General features: G+C 38.1%; 1 protein-coding gene and 1 long non-coding RNA gene across 4 annotated transcripts in view; one reads left to right on the forward strand and one right to left on the reverse strand.

Moving 5' to 3' along the window:
• The window catches only part of asic2 (acid-sensing (proton-gated) ion channel 2), a 278639-nt gene that overhangs the window by 216416 nt on the left and 41835 nt on the right, over positions 1-20388 (reverse strand). The gene's annotated exons all lie outside the window — the stretch shown is intronic.
• On the forward strand, positions 2920-12000 carry LOC131475497 (uncharacterized). Its single transcript, XR_009242509.1, has 3 exons — positions 2920-3035; positions 5182-5382; positions 10966-12000. It is a non-coding gene; the product is annotated as an uncharacterized LOC131475497 (long non-coding RNA).

The following is a 20388-nucleotide window of genomic DNA, read 5'->3' on the forward strand; positions in this document are numbered from 1 at the left end:
GAAGGGAGTAGGAGGAAATGAGATGAAGAGAAAGAGACGTACTGTAGGGGGACAGTCAGTCTGACTGATGGAGAAGAGGAGAGAAGAGGAGGAACTGCAGTGCTAGCTGATGATGGATGTGCTCACGCTCTAGTCAGTTGGTAATGGGAGCGTGTAAGCTGTTAGAGCATGAGTCGGTGCTGAAGGGTCACACCGGGGCTGCGAATGAACAAAATAGCACCTGGAGTTAAAGACGCCTGTTAGACTGAAATTTTCTAAAGCCAGTTGTTTTGAATGCCTAGCCAAAAACAGTGAAAAATGTATTCAAATCATGTAATGTTGATCAAACATTATCCTAGACAGCCCAAATCAAGAGCATGCAGAGAGAAGGGGCAGAGATGAGCAGCAGACTGCAGTAAAATCAAAGGTGAAGGTGCCACAAAAATGAAGGATGAGACTGACAAAGAGGCAGAGCCACTGTTTCATGGATGAGGACCTGACTTTGTCTTCGTCTTTCTCTTTGTTGGCCACTGTGCTTGCTAGGTCAGTTAAAAATAGTACAAGTCTTCACGATGGAGGCTAATCTTTGCAGAAGGGATGTGTGCGGCACAGCAGTGGTAGCAGCAGGGATGAATGTAGTCTTGGGTCACAGCAACAAAGCATGTAAAACCAGTGTCCTGCACAAACACACAGGCTCACCCACATATGTCAACTCAACTCCCAACTGTGATATTTTCTGATTTGTTACACTGATTACATCTAATGTCATTGTATTTATGCAGCAAGGGGCAAACAAAATCGCTTCTTATAAATAATAAGGCCATAATTACTGTAAACACAACTTCTTTGGTGATTGGCATAATATTTCTGTAAAATCTGCATGCATGTTTTTATCATGAAAAACCACCAAAACATTTTCCATTATTTTCAGCAGTTTAAAACCCACAATTCACAATTCTGAGGTAGAGGTAAATAACATCTTCAACTACTATTAATCTCAAATCACTCTCCACAGGCTAGTTTCCTCAGATCAACATATTTTCTTTTGTTCTTTAAAGTTTGTGTTTATGCCTGTGTTTCTCTTTTGGTACCAGAAATTAATTTTCAACAGGCCGTCCATGACACCTTAAAATTTGGCATGTAAAAACAAATGATTTTCCTTAGTTGTACTGCTTTATTGTACTGAAAAGTATCTGAAGATTTCAAAGAACTACAGAAATGTGTCTTCTCTCACACAGTGATTCAGTCTCAAGATGTGAGGAGAGAAACTACAATTTCCTGAGGCTCAGTCCTCCTCTGGGAGATTTGAGCATGAAATGCCCTACACCCCGAGATGGGGGAAAAAAAATTCATATTTCATGTCACACAATACAACCATTCACACGCACAGTTGCCTTGCTGACTTTTTTTTTTCTTTTTCTTAATTCATTCAGTATTTTCCCTTACGGATGAACCTGAGTCTTTTCAGAGTACCATATGAACACATCAGAATCCCTTAACATTCACAGTACACTTTCAAATGTGGGCAGTGCCTGACACAGCATATCACCACTCAACACTATGATAAACATAAGACCACTCTCTCTTCTGCAAAAAGGTGGCCTGTACTCAAAAGTCACTAGTTGTTATGTCAGAGATTGAGACTGATGACGACACTCCCCGAGGGCTGCGCACAAGAATGTTTGAGCTAATTTCTAATTAGCAACCTCTATTGACTGAGAAATAACAGCCGCTTTGGCCCGGTGTCCTTGTAATGAATTCAATTACCAAGGAACGCAGAGTGGAATTAAAACCATATACAGCCAACTCTCTTGTGCTGCAGTCACATCACAGAGGGAACGTGAAGGAGTGAGATTAATGCATTAAAGAGGGATTCCACACTAAATCTCACATTAGTAATGGCTTAATACCATCTCTGATTATGTTTATGATACTGCATTAATGGCTGCTTTGACCACTTAAATGTCTCCCTTTTTGTCTTCAGTTAGTAGGCTGTCTTAAATATCCCATCGTGTCTGTGTGAAAAGGAGAGAGCGAGAGATTTTAAGTGATGCATTTCCACACCAATGACACATGGTCACAGTAATTGCTACATGCAAACAAGAGCATTGCCAAGGAGACTGGCAACCTCTACACTGCATGTCAGATGATGTCAATGTGGGTCTGATTTGGCAGGAAATGTGTTGAAATGCCTAGTGGCACCAAAAAATGTTGAAACTTTCTCACAGTGTCAGACGGTGCACGGAGTGGAGTGTTGTTTAGGGTAAAAAGCAAAACGTAATTTGAAGTGATGACAAGGCAAAATAACACCTTTATAACAATCAACATATTGTGCAAAACATGGTATGGAAATAGCTGGAATGAAGACAAGAACAAAAGAAAAACAAAGCATAAAAGATTTGAGGCAGATCCTCCGATACGTTCTTGTTCTGTCACTTTGTAATTTAAGAAGGAACTGACGAAGTAACAGAGCAGAAATGTTTGAAAGAATACCTAATCACTTCGTATGGAAGTAAAATACACTTTATAGAACAAATTTGCTCCATTCATCATGTTTGTAAACTAAATAAATATGTATTTATGTAACTGCTGAAAATAAAAACTAAACCCAAGTTGCATAACATTTGAACACATAATTCTGCTTATTAAATAGTAAAATCTGTTTGCATTTTTCTACCTGACCTATCACTGAACATGTGTTAATGTCCTGATGTTAATAAACAAATAATTAAGTATATTATTAATAATCCTTGGTTAACTTCCTCTGAATCCAGTGAGTTTTGCAATTTTACAGCATTGCATGAATTCTGTATTTTCATATTCTACCTTTTTTGAAGCTACATGCAGGTCATTTCTAATAAAATATTTATGAAGGACGTCATGTACTTATGATCAAAGGTAAATATTAAGCACATGTTTTTCTTTGTTCTTTGGCCTGCCACACTTTGTATCTCTGGAAGCATCCCAATCATGACTAGAATTTAAAACTCACTGCCAACAAAGCTTGGCAATGCAATTAAATGGATTCAAAGATGAGTGTGATAATTCCAACACATGTGAGTACCTGAAGTATGTTTAGTTTGTATGTCAACATCAATATTCTAGTATTTTTTTGTGTTATTGTTATACAATTTGATGAGTTTATAGAGTGAACAAATAAACACAAATATACATAATGTCATGAAATGAAATTAAATGTATTGTTTAACAAGCAAACAATTCAAATCCATTCATTGTCATATAAGGCAAAACTAGCTGAAGTAAAAAGAGAAGGCTCAACAAGAACATTTATCAGAACATGTTCCCATATGGTTCTTTTCCATATGGTGTGTTGCAGGCATTTGTAACCGAGTTTGCTTTGAGCACTAAACTGTCTGTTTTGGGGCTCTCATTCTGTCTCTCTGAATTGTTTGACAGGACTCTTGGTGGTAAAAGCAGTTGGTGTTTGACTCAGTTGTGGGAATTGCTGTGCAAACTAATTTGACTCTGTGTGACAATAGTGGTAGTAAATTTGGGAACAAACTCCTGGTTGAGTCTTGGTTGGTTGGAGTTGTTCTACTGTTCTTTTTTGCTTTACTGTGTCTAGTTCACTCTCCTATATGTTTGCTTGTGTTGCCTGAATGCAAATTACCATCTGTGCTGCATGAAGGCTGGGCATTGCAATTGATTTCCTAAATGTATTCCATTCCAGTTCACAAGGCCTCAACTCGGTTAGATTTGTGATATGATTTGAATTGCCGGATCTCTTTAACCTAGTGCACCATTAAAATGTAAATGTGTATTTTCAAAATTGACATCTAAGTAGTTAGATTAAGCCACACAAAATGATAATTTAAATATGAACCTTAAAAACCCATAGATTTTTTTTAAAATATACAGCCTAGAAGCACCCAGACAGTTTAAAGTATTTACCAAGTTGCACCAGCAGATGGCACTGTGAGCGCAGCTTGACCTGAATCCATGCACTCTTTGCTGTTCACAAAAAGACAACGGTGATGTTGTGTTGTTTTGCTGTGACAATCAAAAAGATCAATAAGACTTCATAAATCAATATTGCATCCTTCAATATGAAGTGGAAAATACATTTTTTGAAAGCCACCCCGCAAAAAAACCAAAAACTGCCATCCACATTGGGAAGAAATATCACCATCAAGAGTGATTTGTGATGCAATAAACATTTTTCTATCATCAGATGTTTGCATCTGACTCTGAGCTTTGTGCAAACAGGCAAAGTGAATTTCAAGGGAAGGGAATTTACCAGACTGTTCGAGCACTGGCTACACTGGTCAAGTTGAATAATAAATTGGCTAAATCACAACAATACTAGCAATATGACATCCCTAAACAAGAGGTAAGAGAACCCTGAAAATGTGGTAGAAAAATGGTCATCACTAGTACAAATTTCCAATAATTGTCTTTCTTTAGGTAATATGAATAAATATCTAAAAGCTAACTAAAAGCTATGAGTGAGTCAAGTCAGAAGGAACAGACTACATTTAACATAAAAGAACGGATAAAACGGCAACAGTGATGACACCAGATACACCATAAATTGAACAAAATATGATGTTGCTTCAGAGCATATCCCTTTCCTTCAATTTTATGCAAATCTTTCACTATATAAATGTGTGCCTGCCTGCTTGACAGCAAAAACCAGTAATCATCCCTCCATGCCCTCTAAGCACAAGTGTGTAATGAGTACAGATCTACAGCAATAACATAAAATCTGTGTCTGAGCACACACATTGAGCTTAAAATTCCGGCTTTCAGTGGCATATTTTTGGTGAGTTTGTATTCATCTTGCAATTTTCTCTGTGCCAAATGAGGCCATGTAATGTGAGGGTGGGAGGGAGAGTGCGAGGAGAGAGACAGGAGGCACCAGGATGGGAGAAAACAGCGTTTGTCCTTAAAGTGAATGACCATCTAAATTTCAGATTCACTGTAAAGGGGAAAGGTTTCAATGAGTTGTTGCTGTCACACTGCATAGCCAAGGTCAAACTATCTTGACTCATCTTCTGCCTAGTTAAAATTCCTTACAGTGTGCGTTTACTCATTTACTTTTAGCAAGTAAAATAGAGAGTGGCATCATAGGAACAGTAGCATTTGTGTGAAGTCATAGGATGAGGTATAAAAAGGAGGAAGAGAGGAAATAACAGAGGTGGAAAAACTATGCTCTATAACACCACCATGACAATTCCACAGGAGAGAGGCATGAGATTGAGAAAACACCCCTGTGCCACCCACTACTGCTTCAGGCTGAGATAAATGAAGGGTGTGAGGGGAGAGGATGAGGAGGACAGCGACAAAGATAAAGGCTGGACCAAGATGAAAGATGAAAGCCAAGACACACACCTCCCAGGAAGCTCTGCTATCAGATCAGAGAGCAAGTTAATCCAAACCTCAGTAAGTGCACAGATAGAAAATGATGAATCACTGATGGAGCCACACGTTGATAGTATAGGATGGTCTCTCCTCTGTGTTGGTTTGCTGAAACACAGCCACTACAGCTGTGCATCTAATGTTAGCAGCAGAGCATGTCCTGTGTCAGAGCCGTTTAAATTCACGCCCGAGGCACTGCAGCTCCACTGGTTTTCTGTCCAACCGGCTGGCTGCCTGCAACCTGGGTTTGAACCACAGACAACACACAGAGCAAAGGGGTGAAAATAAGCAGGGCTGCAGAGCTGGAGGCTCAAACTGGAGACTAAGAGGCTCTTATATATACATATATGTGACAAGATGAGGACAGCGGTCTTCTGGGCGCACTCAATGAGCAGTTATGTTAGGAGCTCAGCAGGCCACTAAAGACTGGAATATAGTGAAGGACACAAATGGGTGAAAAAAGAAAAACTACCAAACAACATGTCAGTCAACACTGTGCTGATAAAAAAGGAGCAGATTCTTTGCTGGAAAAATAAATAAATAAATAAATAAATAAAAGAACAGCCCAGACAGTTGATGCCTTTAGAGGTGAATATAAGCTCCTCAAAGCCAGGAACAAACAAGGTTACATCACAGATGCATTCAACAAGCACTTACTTCAAGAGTGTGATGTTCAACCTAGTGCCATCAACAGTACCTGCAGAAGCGGTCTATAAATATTCACCTCAACTATTAAACTGCAGAAAAAGCAAACCATAAACAAGAAACGTCAAAGCAGGGTATGCATCTATCAGAGTCGAGAGGACATTATCATATAATCTGTGTGTGCTTGTTTAAAGTAGCACAATGTAGGATTTCAACCTTCAAATAACATCCCCAACATTATTTTGACGGTACACCAACTTACAACAGGGTGAATGGCACACCTTTCAAAGCCTGAGCAGGTCTGCTGCACCATTATTGGCACATGTAACGTCTGGTTTGGGGTCTGTGCCACAAAAACATGTCTTGGGGTTAGATTTTGTTGTTTTTTTTTCTATTGAAAAATAAAACAATGTAATCACTGTATAAAATGCTACAACACAGGCTACTGCATCTGGTCTGAGGACATGATTGTGTGTACATAAGAAGTCCTGCTTCAGAGTTTACCGGTATTGTTGGCTTGTGACAATACGATTTGACAACTGTGGGGGGACTAGAGCGTTAAAACATTTGGGTGCACCTAAATTGTGTGCTGGTGCAAACATTGAAAAAAGTTTGTCTGGGTCCCTGATCAATCTATCTATCTGAACAGCATCAAGCCACTTGCATCAGTAAATCTCTCACAATACAAGCACTTTCTGGAGCAGAACAGTAAAAAATCATCCCTCAATCCTGATAAAGAATACAGATAATTTGTTGTGGTAATAATTAAAAAAAGGAAAAACCACAAGAGAATCAGTTTATTGTGACAAACTGTATAATTTGCCATGCACTTCCTTCAAGGTAAAACTATTCTTCCTTCCACTAAACCTCCAAGGATAATGTGTGCTCTGTGAAACTGAAGTGTTATTTTCAAAACTGTGGAGTGCTCTTTGTCGAAGAAAACTTTTTTAATAATGATAAACACAGTAAACAACACTCCATTGTATTCAACATTATTGTGCGGATTATACGCTCTTTTAACAATGGCTTTTGGGACACTTGCAGGTTTTTAAAGGTATACAGAACACTGAGATTGTTAATGTTCCGATAATTCACACAGAAAACTATAGGGCAAAGGGCTACAAGTAATAACATCCTAACATCAGACCATGGTCCTTAATTACTGTATGCTCCAGCTTCATGTCACACATTTTGGAGCTCATAATTCAGAAAAAGAAAATAAAGCTTAACAAGTTGAGAGTTGATACTGGCATTTTCTTTTCCTCAAGGAGTAACTTGTTTTTTTTTTTATGTAGCTCGTAAAATATTTAAGGCAAAGACAAACCCAGATTAAGGAATTGCAGTTATCTCACAACGTTACAACAGCCAAGAATACACAGAAACAAAGAAAATGCGTGCAGAGACAAACTGAAAACACATACAGGAACCTTTAGTGTTCCTCACTGAATACAATTGAAAGATTAATTTGCTGAATCGCTGATTAAGTCAGAGCCATAAACAAACACTCACTCACCAAGCAACACTGCAGCTGCTCATTGAATAAACTTCATCGTATTTTCCCCAGAAAGAAACCCCATAGAGGTATCATGCCTGCAATACCTCATGGTAATGAAAATATTTGACAAAGATGTATTGTCACCTGCACAATGTTTCTTGAATGAATCAATCAATACAAAACAAAATGTGTCACTTTGATATCTCACACACAATTACAAAAAGAAAAAACATCCAGACAAAGCAATTAAGAATAATTAGCTCATTAGTTCTATTTCATCAGCTGCAGGGCTCAAGTGATTTGAAAAAAGAAAAGAAAACAATCACTGACTGTGACCAAGAAGCATCACATCTTCACTACCTTGCACAATCAGTATATCCTATTGAGAAATACTGATATAGCAGGAGTGGGAGTGACTCCAGTGTCTGTAGCTGCGATGTAAGAGAAAGAGAAGATCTGACAGCAGAGCTGAGCCTTGTAACTCAGTTAGTCTTACTCTCATTATTCACAATCAATATCTGATGTTATAGGTTGTATATGTATGTGTGTGTATATGTACATATCTATATATACACACACACATATACATATACATATATACACACACATATAGTCAGTCATCATCTACCGCTTTATCCTCTGCCAGAGGGTCGCGGGGGGTGCTGTGCCAATCTCAGCTACATCGGGCGATAGGCGGGGTACACCCTGGACAGTTCGCCAGTCCATCGCAGGGCCACACACAGATAGAGACAAACAACCATTCACTCTCACACTCATACCTATGGTCAATTTAGAGTGTTCAATTTACCTATCCCCACATTGCATGTTTTTGGACTGTGGGAGGAAGCCGGGGGACCCGGAGAGAACCCACGCACACACGGGGAGAACACGCAAACTCCATGCAGAAAGGCCCTTGTTCCAACCGGGGCTCGAACCCGGGTCTTCTCGCTGCAAGGCGAGAGTGCTAACCACTACACCACCGTGTGGCCCCACACATATATATATATATATATATATATATATGTATATATATACACACATATATACACACACATATATACATATACATATATACATATATGTATATATATATATATATATATATATATACATACATACATATACATATATGAATAAATATGAAAAGTTAAAAGTGCAGGATTTCTCTATTTATTCACAACGTGAATTTAAAAACACAGTGCACCATTTTGTACATTCATCTCCCTGCTCACACATCTGTCTCCCCAACAGACTAAAAGACTGAAAGATTCACATATTCAAATAAAAGTTAGGGAATACCATAATGTTAAATATATCCTTTAGATTTCAACTCAGACAGTGACATAAGCTTTCTAACTCATTTAACAATTGTATGACCGGAACTAATTACTGCTTAGCTTTGACAGAACTGCGTGATCATGTATACTTTCCTATCCACGCACCAAATTAATTCTCACGTCTTTGTGTTCAGGCGCAATTAGGATTTCTTTAGTACTTTAGTTTAAGGGCCCACTCACACAGCCACTAAATGAGGAGAAGTGTGGGAGGGCTCCAGTGGATTCCAGCTGTGCCTGTACAAGCACAAAACTGAGCTCAAATCTCCCCACATCCACTTCACCCGAGCAGCCTTAAGGTTTAAAACTGCAGTACAAGCAGCAGAAAGAGATGGATCCCCAGGGTGTCTGACATCCACAGTCAGCAGCAAACAACTGTTATTAAGGCTCCAGCAAATCAACTTTTATGGTGTCAACGCAGAGTGCTTATTGATAAATCACACCTGCAGGGACGAGCCCATCTTTATAAATGGATGCAGATCAATCTGAGATTAGATCAATCTGCTCAGTGACAGAGGGAGAAATGAGTGTGTGTGTGTGTGTGTGTGTGTGTGTGTGTGTGTGTGTGTGTGTGTGTGTGTGTGTGTGTGTGTGTGCGCGTGCATGTGTGCGTGCGTGGATGTACAGTAAGCAGTGCTCTACTGATGCTGTGGTGATGTTGAGCAGAAACCATGTGCTGTACTGTGCAAGCATTAAATTTGTTATGCAAAATACATATGTCAATCACTTTACTGAAACACACACATCAAAATAATATAATATAAACATAAAAGTAGCTTTAAAAAAATAAAAAAAAGTATCACTTATTTAGTGTGACACTTACATAAATACATGGTGATTTGATGATAATAATAATAATATATTAGTTGCATACAATTAATTAAATGAAACATCTGTACACTATTGACTTACAGCTGAAAAAAGTCAATTTGTTTTCCAAACAATATCAGCTCATACCAGCCACCACAACTGCCTACTTTCGAATTCTGTGCAGGATAAAGGCCTAAAGACAGGAACTTTTCCCCCCCTAAAACATATTCACTACATTAGTATTATAAACATGTACTGCAGTGGAAGGGCCGTTTGTTTGTATATGAGATTTCACTGCGACTTCCTATGTTGGACATACAACACAGTAGTTGAATTCCAATTCTGTTAGACATATTTTTTGTAAATGGTAAAATGTAACAGTAATAATGTGGAGGCGCCAGATAGCTCAGTTGGTAATTTGCTACGTGTCTTCCCCCTTTCACACTTTACTGTCCTGTCCAATAAAAGCAAAAAAGCCACCAAAAAAAATCATTATTATCATTATGAGTGCAATGTAATTGTAACACCAACTATAGAGTATATGATGACTTTGAGTAAATGATATTTGGTTATTTAACTGTAAAACTGATCTGAGACAACAATAACTAATGGTTGTATAACTGTATTTGTTTCCATAAATGTATTTTCTGGGTGTGTTTATACTGACATCAGTCTCCTCACCATGATTCACGACACTCGAGTCACATCAGACTCAAGACGGTTCCTTTACCAGCTGAAATATGACTTTGGCACACAGCTATGATGAGTTATAAATCAAGCTAAGGATATAGCAAAAGGATGACGTATAAGGGGAACAGAAAGAGCAAAAGGGCAGGGAGGAGGAAGGCATGGAATAAATAAATAAAAGATGAGTGAGTGACAGAAAAGAGGGAAACATGTGTTACCGGAATGATGCAGCGATACTGCTAAATAACCTTGGAGAACAATTAACTGAATAGGTGTGGGGAAAAGCGACTGGGATGAGCAGATGTCAATCAGTATTGACCTCATGGATGTAAATGTGTTGCAGTGCTGAGACAAACTAAAAAGTCAGGAGCACTAAATATATACTTGTATACAAGTTTTTATATAAAAGAAAAACACTGTTCAGCTACCGACATAAATATTTAGATATACTGTGTGAATGCACAAGCACACATTTATTACAGGCTAAAGCAGCCTGTCTGCCTCCTGGCTTGCTCTCATATTCAATACACTTTTGTGTCATTATATTCCCTTTGTCATCTCATTTCCTCCATAGCTGCCCACCTAACCAGGAAATACTCTGTGCCACCTTTAATCTGCACTTTCTGCCACTCACAGGAAGTTCATTTACTTGGAGGCTGCGGAGGAAGACAAGTATGATAAGACAGAAGGAATTTTAGAGAGGAGAAAGGAGGACAAAACTGTCGTCATGGAGACAAAACATCTTGGTCATGTGGAGATGCAGCCCTCAAAAACATAGTAAAAACAAAAGCCTGCTTAGTGAGCACTAACCATTAAAACCTCGTGCTGAGTTAGAGACAGTGAAGAAGAGAGGATGTCAACCAGTGCTGTGCCGAGCCACAACGAGATGACAGCGGCGAAATAAAAACGTCATCTCTTCTCCATCTCCAGAAATAATGTTGTAAACAGTCACTGGTCCAGTGAGACACCTAATCTCAACACAGCAAATGGTAACACAACTCACACCTGAGCTGCTCTGCTGTCCTCACCTCCACTCTGCAGAGTTCTCTGCTCATCTCAGCCTCACTTCAGTATTCATCAAGTGTAAGTAAGTGTGCAGTCAATCAGACCAAGCGTGGATTAACGGAGCAGAGGCCCAGGGGTTCACAGAAATATGTTTGTGTTTTCAACATGCTGTGAATAGATAACACCTGCAGATACAGGGACAATAAATGTGTCTATGTGTATACTTCAAAATAGCAAAAGACTAGGGGTGGCACAATTCTTCAAATACTCAATTTGATTTTCGATTTTAAGGTCACAGTTCGATTCTCAATCTTTTTTGGTTTTATGTCATGATAAAAAGAAGAGAAGTCATAGAGTCATGTGGCTCTGTGTTGCTCTGAAGGTCCAGCAATCTGTTGTTAAGGCCACTAAATCTGCACCGTTCACACCTCCAATAACGTTTTACTTGACATCATACATGGAAGACAACACCTTTGTAGCAAGATGCGACCTGCTTGGCATTTCCTGTTCCATTATGTTAATTAAATGCTTAAATCCGGTTTTAAACATTTAAAAACGGTTTGCCACCAACAAATAAGTTTGCATGTCAGACGCTACAAACGCACATATAGCATTAGTTACCGTTTTCAACGGAGTTGTTTTCGTAGTTAAGTCGACCTCCTTATGATGCACACGGAGATGTCTTGTGCTTTACTATATGTATATATGTATATATATATATATATATATATATATATATATATGTGTATATATATATATATATATATATATCAAGGACTGCAACTAACAATTATTTTACTATGTTAAATATATATATATATATATAAAAAAAATAAAAAATATATAAATAACAGTTTACACACTGTGGTTTTCTTGTCAATGTGTCGCCCAAACTGTTGCCATGGTTACTATTAGTTGGCAGCAGCTTCGGGTTAGCGGGAGGAAGTAATGTGTAGTCGTGCTACAATAGCTACAACCACAACCCCTCTGGCATGTCAGCAGGGCGTCACACTGGGGGTGTGGTTAAGTCCTGTGAGATTTTGACGTAGTTTTGATCAATATTCCATTTACAATCGAGATCGTGACACCCCTACAAAAGACATTACAGAGTCAGTGGATAGAGTGACGTATAATATACACTCACAAGCCACGCTTTCAATATTATGTGTACCTAATAAAGTGTCCAGTGGTCTTCTGCTGCTGAAGCACATCCGTCTCAATGTTTGACATGTTGTGCATTGGGAGAGGAGCTTTTGTATACCTTGGTTGTAATGAGTGTTTGAGTTATTGTTGCCTTTCTATCATTTTGAACCAGTCCAGCAATTCTCCTCTGACCTCTGGCATCAACAACACAGTTTCGCCCTGACAGCTGCTGCACACAGGATATTTTCTCTTTCCCTGACCGTTCTCTGTGAACTGTAGAGATTATTGTGCGTGAAAAGCCCAGCAGATTGGCACAAACAACCGTGCCACATTCAAAGTCCCTTCAGTCACATTTCTTCTCCATGCTGACACTCAATTTGAACATCAGCAGGTAGTCTTGATGATGTCTACATGCCTAAATGCACCGAGTTGCTGCCATAAAATTGGTGGATAAGAGATTTGCATTATTGCATACTTGAACAGGTGTACATTATAAAGGGGCAAAAAAGTACAGACATTAGATTATCCTGACATATAGGAAAAGTGATTTAAATTTAAATGTCATGATAGGTATATATTTATATAGCACAAAATGATCAGAACATTCCCTGATAAAAAAATTCTTGTGAAGAGATCATTATAAATTCTGGCCTAAAACTGCTGCCACTGTAGCATATTATTATTTTCCTGATGAATTGAGCTCATATTATATTCTAGATTAATAGTTTTGTTGATAAAAAGTCAGAAAAATGTGTGTCATAATTCCCCACGGCCCAAGATGATATATTAACATTGTTGTATTCACTCAACAGTCTAAAACAACTGGGTTCATGCAAGGACTGCAACTAACAATTATTTTTCTATGTTAAAAAAATCTGTGAAATAATTTTCTATTTCATAAATAAATGATTTAATCTTAATAGGTTAGAAAATCTTGTGAACACCACATCACAGTTTCCCAGAACTCAAAAGGATGACTTCAAAGAGCTCACTGTCTGATTAACAGACAAAGAGAAAAACTTACTTCAGATTGTTCACACTTCTGACAGGCTCACAATTGTTGGCCATGTGAACCCAGTGATTCTCATAACTATTAATCATTAATCGGCTTTTTCATTTAACACATTAATCATGCCATTAGAGTGCATCCCTTTTTCTTTTTTGTTCAGAAAGACTATTTTTACTTGAATCCATCTTTCTAGACACATCAAATACTCCAACCTTCAAGTTAAAGCAACATGTCCACACTCTTTATTTCAAATTGTTCTGACAGTCACTCATGGGAAAAGTAGGATCTCAATAACAATAAAATTATGTCCACTGAATTATTGGTAGGTGTGTTGAGAGAAAAGTGCTGTGCAAACACACTGTGCGTTAAAGCACAAAAACACTCTTGGAGACAACATGTGTCTCCATCAATTTTCTGTCACTCAGCTTTTCAGGAAAGAGGACAACACAACCTTTCAGGTCTACCCATTTGTGAGACAATGTGAAACAGATTTTAACATCTCTTCTCATACAAATCAACAAAGCATCTCTTGCTGTGTGTATTTCTGTTCATGTCATTTATTTTCCCCATGAGTAAATCCTCTTCCCCAGTATACACATACTTATTTCTATTTCATTAAACTAAATGTCACCGCTAGTAAAACAAGTCTTCATTTGAACTAAAATTAGGGCAAATGTGAAAACTGCTAAACTTAATTAGACATGAATGTCACATTAATTTCTGGGTTTCTTCACTTTCTAGACTGAGAACATTTCCAAGCAGCTTGATCTCACCCACTATCTGCCACCTCCTTCCCCTCTGTCCATGTTTTCCAAAAGCAGACCTGCTCACAATACTCAGCAGCCTGTTGGCTTTTGCACTTCGAATGATTGCTTTGAAATGAATGCCTGGCTTTACAGCAGGGAAGATGAAGACAGGAAAAGGCAACTTTCCCTGTGCTGGGCTGTGAGAAAGTAATTAGACTCCAGCAAAACCAGATTTTACTTTTTCCTTTGTACAGCGAGCTCTAAATGACAGCGGCTACACACCTACTCAGCAAAACAGTATTTTTGAAGAGGAACTACAAAAGCCAATCTTTTGACAGTGCATTGTAAAGGCCTTTATTAAAAGAGAAAGTACAAGTCACCTCAGTGTAATATGGAGTAGTAGAGGAGAACATTATCCAGTGCTGCTCTCTGAGAAAAGAAAGTGTGTTGTTTCTTTGCTACTACAAGAGTTCAACATGAGGTCAACTTTCAGAAAAAGCTGCATCCTCATTAGCCCAGATGCAGAACAATTCTGGTGCTACAAGTTTAAAATGTTTGTCATCATGTGGGTCAGCACAGCAATTATGTCTGGAAATCCTATAAAGAAAGTACTTTACTCTTTATCAGCTTTACTAGAGTGAACTTCCAAAATTTAACAGAAATAATGAGGATCAGAGAACCAGGCAAAAAAAAAATCTATCAACATTATTTTTTATTAATAAAGAACTATTTAACTGACTCAAGCTCCCTGGACAGGGATACCTCTGGTCAGTAAATTTGAGATAAACGCAGACTTTAGCCCCATTAGAGTTCCACAGAGAGCTGGGTAATAAAATATTTGACATGCTCCATGGTAACTAAATTCACAACACCATTTTAGTCAGTGACAAATTGCCTCACAGCAAGAAGGTCATCACTTCAAATCCCAGTTCAACCAAGGGCCTTTCTGTGTGGAGTTGGCATGTTCGCCTGGTGTGTGAGTGTACTGTTGCTTTTTACCACAGTCCAAAAACATGCAAATTCTGAGGATTAGGTTAACTGGACACTCGAAATTGCCTGTAGGTGTGAACAGGAGAGTGTTGGCCCTGCGAATGTTGGCGACCTGTACCTGGCCTTTAGCCCTATGACAGCTGGGATTGGCTCCTGCTTCACCTGAACCTCATGTGGAGGATAAAGCAGTAGAAATGAATGAATGCATGAACAGCTATATAACCTGTATTACAAAGGAGAACTCATACACATGCATTCAGGGAGGTTTTGAATCACAGCTATTTAAGCATCCATCTTCCCCTGAAAGAAGAAAAATCCATTTGACATGCAAAAATATTACACACAAGTGCTCAGGTGGGAAACGAGCCCGAGGCCATGCCCTGATAAAACTCATTTGGCACTGCCAAACGTATCATCATCATCGTTAAGCTACAACTGTTATTCGCCACAGTTTGGAAGTGAGTGACACAAGCAGCGACACTGTTCTTAGATGGTTCAAATCACAAGAATACGATGGATGGACAGAAAGCCAGAAAACAGTGCCTGCAGCCTCAATTTTCAGAGGCATAAAGAGAGGTGAGAAAATTCACTTTGACGCTGCTTTGGTCTATTTAATCATTCAAACTGAAACTAATAAGGGTGAGTGACTCAGAAATGAGTAATCCAGCTGTCTGATAGTGAAGGAGGACGTGTAGGCAGTGATTGTAAAAAGAAAGTGGAAAAAAATTTTTTTAGAAAAGAAATGTCAATAACAGCAAAAAAAAAATATGCACATATTATTTTTTTCAGTAGCAAATTCAGCTCCGACACAGATGGAAAATGTTATTTTATGTCTGAGGTGATATAGAGAAGAGAAATGAAAGCAAAAATATTGGAGTTATGCAGATGTGTTGAGCAGAGGTCAGATGGCTGGTGTGAGACTAATTATGGCAGAGTGATTTGGACTAATAGGATCTCAGCCTTTTGAACTGAGGTCAGCTCCACCGAGGACAAAATAATCATCAGTTCAGAGACCAGACAATACATCTCCCTGCAGGCAAGCCCCCTCCTCTAATGATACCATTACACAAATGATTATTATTTGTATCAATCAGTCATCCTTCACTTTTGTCACTCTAGTCATTCTGATTTTACAAACACAAAGAAGGGACATACATTTGTCCCTTCTTTGTTTCCTTCTCGTTCCATGTTGATCTGGTGCGATTTCTCCTGCTGTGGACTTGGTCTTGGTTTGTACTGCTTTCTCTTTCCGTGTCATGCTCATGTATGAATGGCTAATTTTTAATGGGCTAATCAAATCTGACTTTTTATTCAGCTCGGGCTTGTCGTAAAAACTGTTGCTGCATTATGAGCAGAAAAGTGCAAATGTCCTGCATGTAACAGGTAACACTTTTTATTTACATATTGTGATTCATACATTACAATTCACTGTGACTCTTTTTTTAACTAGTACACAGAAAATGTACATGCATTTGTTAACAAGGCAGCGGCAGCCACACAAAAGACCATGTTTAAGTATTTCTATTAAACCATTTTGAGGGTTTAATTAAGAGTCTACACAACATAAGTTAATGTATTCAGGTATCAGAGCAGCCCCTCACTCCACCAATCGTTGAACACAAATTGCATCGTAGGGCACACAGACTTGACTAGCACTTGGGCTGGTCTTAGCTATTTAAATACATTTATGTCCATAAAAGGTTTAGTTAAAGGGAACTTCAGCTTGAAAGAGACCTTGAAACTTGACTTAATCCCAGGAGACTTTTTCCCTTCAGCAACCACCAACAGATTAATTACTATATGTTCTTTCCCAAAGAAAGGAACAAAAGAACAGACTAAAGTGGTTAAGAGTTGATGGGTCTAAACCCATTTCTGCAGAAAACAGTATTACTTCATTGTGGAATCATGCCGAGCTGCTTGTGAATAGTTAAACACCAATTGAGATGCAAACTAAGAAGTATACATTTCTGGATCCAAATAAAGGCACAATACAAGACTTTAGAGTCAACAACAAAGCTGTTATGTCTGTAATGTTTCTAAAGGATGTCCTGTTGTAGGTATATACAACGATGATGGGTCACAGCTTTTGCATTCTGTCGTTTGCTGTGGTGTTTTGTGTAATACCTGTAAAGTTAAGAATGCCACATGTTTGTGTTTGACCTAGCTGATCGGATAATTGCAGATATAGATGTAACAAGGGAAATTGAAAAAAAAAACAACACAAAATGATTGAGATCTTTTTTGTCTAATATTCTCTAATTTGGTTTATGTCAGAAAACCATGAGAAATCACAAGCACAATGAGAGACTTAACCTCTCTAAAACTGACATTTCAATACATAAATCAGCTACCAGGATTTAAAGCCGCCTTTCTTTCCTTCCAACTATGCAAAAACCAACGTGAATAATGTGATCCAAATTGGTGTTAAGCCTTCTTCATCAGCTTCTGTCCCTGCGAAACCAGCAAACACACTTTGCAAGGTTGACTGCAAATCATTAGGTTCATCAGCTGCTGTGCAGAGAGAATCTGACCGTCTGCAGTAATTTCTGCAAGTCTATGCTGCTTTTGTAGAATAAGCTCGTCTGCAACAGATGTTCAACTATGTCGAGGTTACCAGAAGATCACGCCACCCATTAAGACAAAAACAAACCACACATAAACTTCCTGCTCTGAAGTGTTAAGAAAAAAACATATCCTCTCTCTTAATTTTGCCATTTTCGTGAGTATTTGAGGAAAACAATTAAGAGCTTTAAAAACATTAAAGGCAAAAGAGAACTGTTATTAGCCCCATTATAAAACCACAGCGGTTTAACTTGTAAGCTGATAATAAAAAAAGGCTTTTGGAGACATGTTTATTAATGCTAGTAATACATGAGATACGAAAATAATCCAAATCATCTGTTCAATTCTGTTCTGTTTTTCTGCCACAGAGAGACAGAGGTCAGACACCAGGATCAACTACAACACCATATAAACTGGATTAAACTGCTCAAAAGTATCTCAGATGACCAGATGTTTGACATCTTTTACAATAAACTGTATCTAAATAATGAATATGCTGACACCTGAATCGATATAACAAACCTCTTCCTGCGCAAAAACCAATAAAGTTTTGAAAAAAGTACAAAGATAGCCCATAAATTACGTTTATTGCTTTTAATGTACTTGTATTTTTCTACTGTGTAATTTCAGTGAATCACACACACAAGGTACTTGTGCTTTCTTTACTGACAACTGAACATGTTTTTGTGTTTTTTTCCCAATTTCCTGGAAATATGTTTATATATATATTTTATCCATCCATGTTGAACATTGCACCTGTGTTACTCTGCAGAAATACATTTCACAGAATCTCTCCTGCCTCATCTGAAGCTCTGCTTTTATGCCCAGCACAGGCTGTGAATCACAAGACAGGCACACACACAAAATAAAAATCACACTATCTTTGGCTCACACACAACCTCCCATGGTCACCATTTATGCTTATAATCACCTGTCCCTGATAATCTGCCCCAGGCTAATATGCTATGTTCCGGGTTTGTTCAGGAGACTGAACACTGTTTATCAGCACGTTTATTACTTTTACAGTAGTTCTGCTCAGCTGGATATCACAGTGACTTGAGTTACAGAGCTATTCTGTTGTGAATCAAAGCTCTGCACATGGAAATATGATGAGTGTAACACAAAATGAAAAGTCAAGGTTGTCTTCCAAGAAGATCTACAACTAAGATTGGTCTCAGGTTCTCAGTCATCCAGATCATAGTCATTGTTGGGCGTGAGCTGCAGGCAATTAGACTTGCTTGACAAATGCTCACGCTAAAATACTGATTTATTCTTTTCAGCCACCAAATTATAAGATATCTATTTTCATTGTGACAATAAGTTTCATTGAACAGTCAAGTAACTATATATAGCCCATACATTTACAGTATATACATCATAAACACAAATTGCCTTGAAGGGCTTTACAGACATAGTAATAGTCACCATACATATAATGTAACTTTATTACGACACATATACACATATGCAGCTTGAAAAGGCACAAACCTCCAATCCAACAACAATCGTATTCATTCAGGGTTTTTTAAAGCAGTTCTTAAAATTCAAAAGCCAAACTACAAACAACTTTTAGTTAATAAAAATATTCTAATATGGAATTGAATAACACAGAAAGGCATCACATCACCATAGCGGTGAAGAAAAGAACAAGCTGAATAAATTATCTATATTTGTCGTTCTCAAACGAAGAAAGTTAAATTCTTCTGAAATGTTTCTACAGCCAACCAAAACCTATAATAACATCTCTAATCATCACACACACACACACACACACTTATTTTTCCACGTGATATTCTCCGCCCAATGCCCAGTTTAGAACATAATCTAGAGTTCCATCAACTTTGATCCCATTATTATCTCCAATTATGAAAAGTGAGTGTTAATCAACTCCACTGACACCTGTTTGACTAAGTGCACAGACTCTTTATAAAATGGTCAGATAAAAGAAGAATAACACCATATTTAATTCACATGGTTCTGGTTGCATTTGAATGTGCATTTCATGGAAGTAATTTAGTATCTCCTCATTTGACTCAAGAAACCAGTGTAAAACGGTGCAGTAACTTAAAAATCTTAAATCAAGAAGACAATTACACTCTCATCCTCACAGTTAGTTGGCCACAGACTCTCCATCATTGAGCGTCGGGTAATAAAGCCCCTCATAGAGTTGTGTACAGTTGTCTAATGAATGGTTGTTCTTTTTCTCAGTGCTTAAATCTCAAAAGAAGCATTCTGCATGATTTACAATAATTTATTTTGGAGCTAGACACCATTTAAAAGAGCGTGGAATAAAATCAGATGCAGCTGCCAGTCTTTCACAGCTTCACACACAAGATATTTATTTCATAACCGCAAACTGTAAATCAAAGTTGGACTTTTGTCCCCAGTGGTGGGCTGAATTCAATTACTTTTTCAGTATGTTATGATTATATTTCCAGAATGAATTTGGTTATTTTTTGTGAAGCTGAGCTGGATTTTCCATATGTCATTAAACGCATCATAGCTCCATGGACCTGCTCTAGTAGTATTGCTAGCCTTTCGTTGAAGCTGCCATTTCCTATTTGGTTATAACTTTGACTGACGTGTGTCGTCAGCCAATCAAAA

Source organism: Solea solea, chromosome 16 (assembly GCF_958295425.1).
Source record: "Solea solea chromosome 16, fSolSol10.1, whole genome shotgun sequence".
NCBI lineage: Eukaryota > Metazoa > Chordata > Actinopteri > Pleuronectiformes > Soleidae > Solea > Solea solea.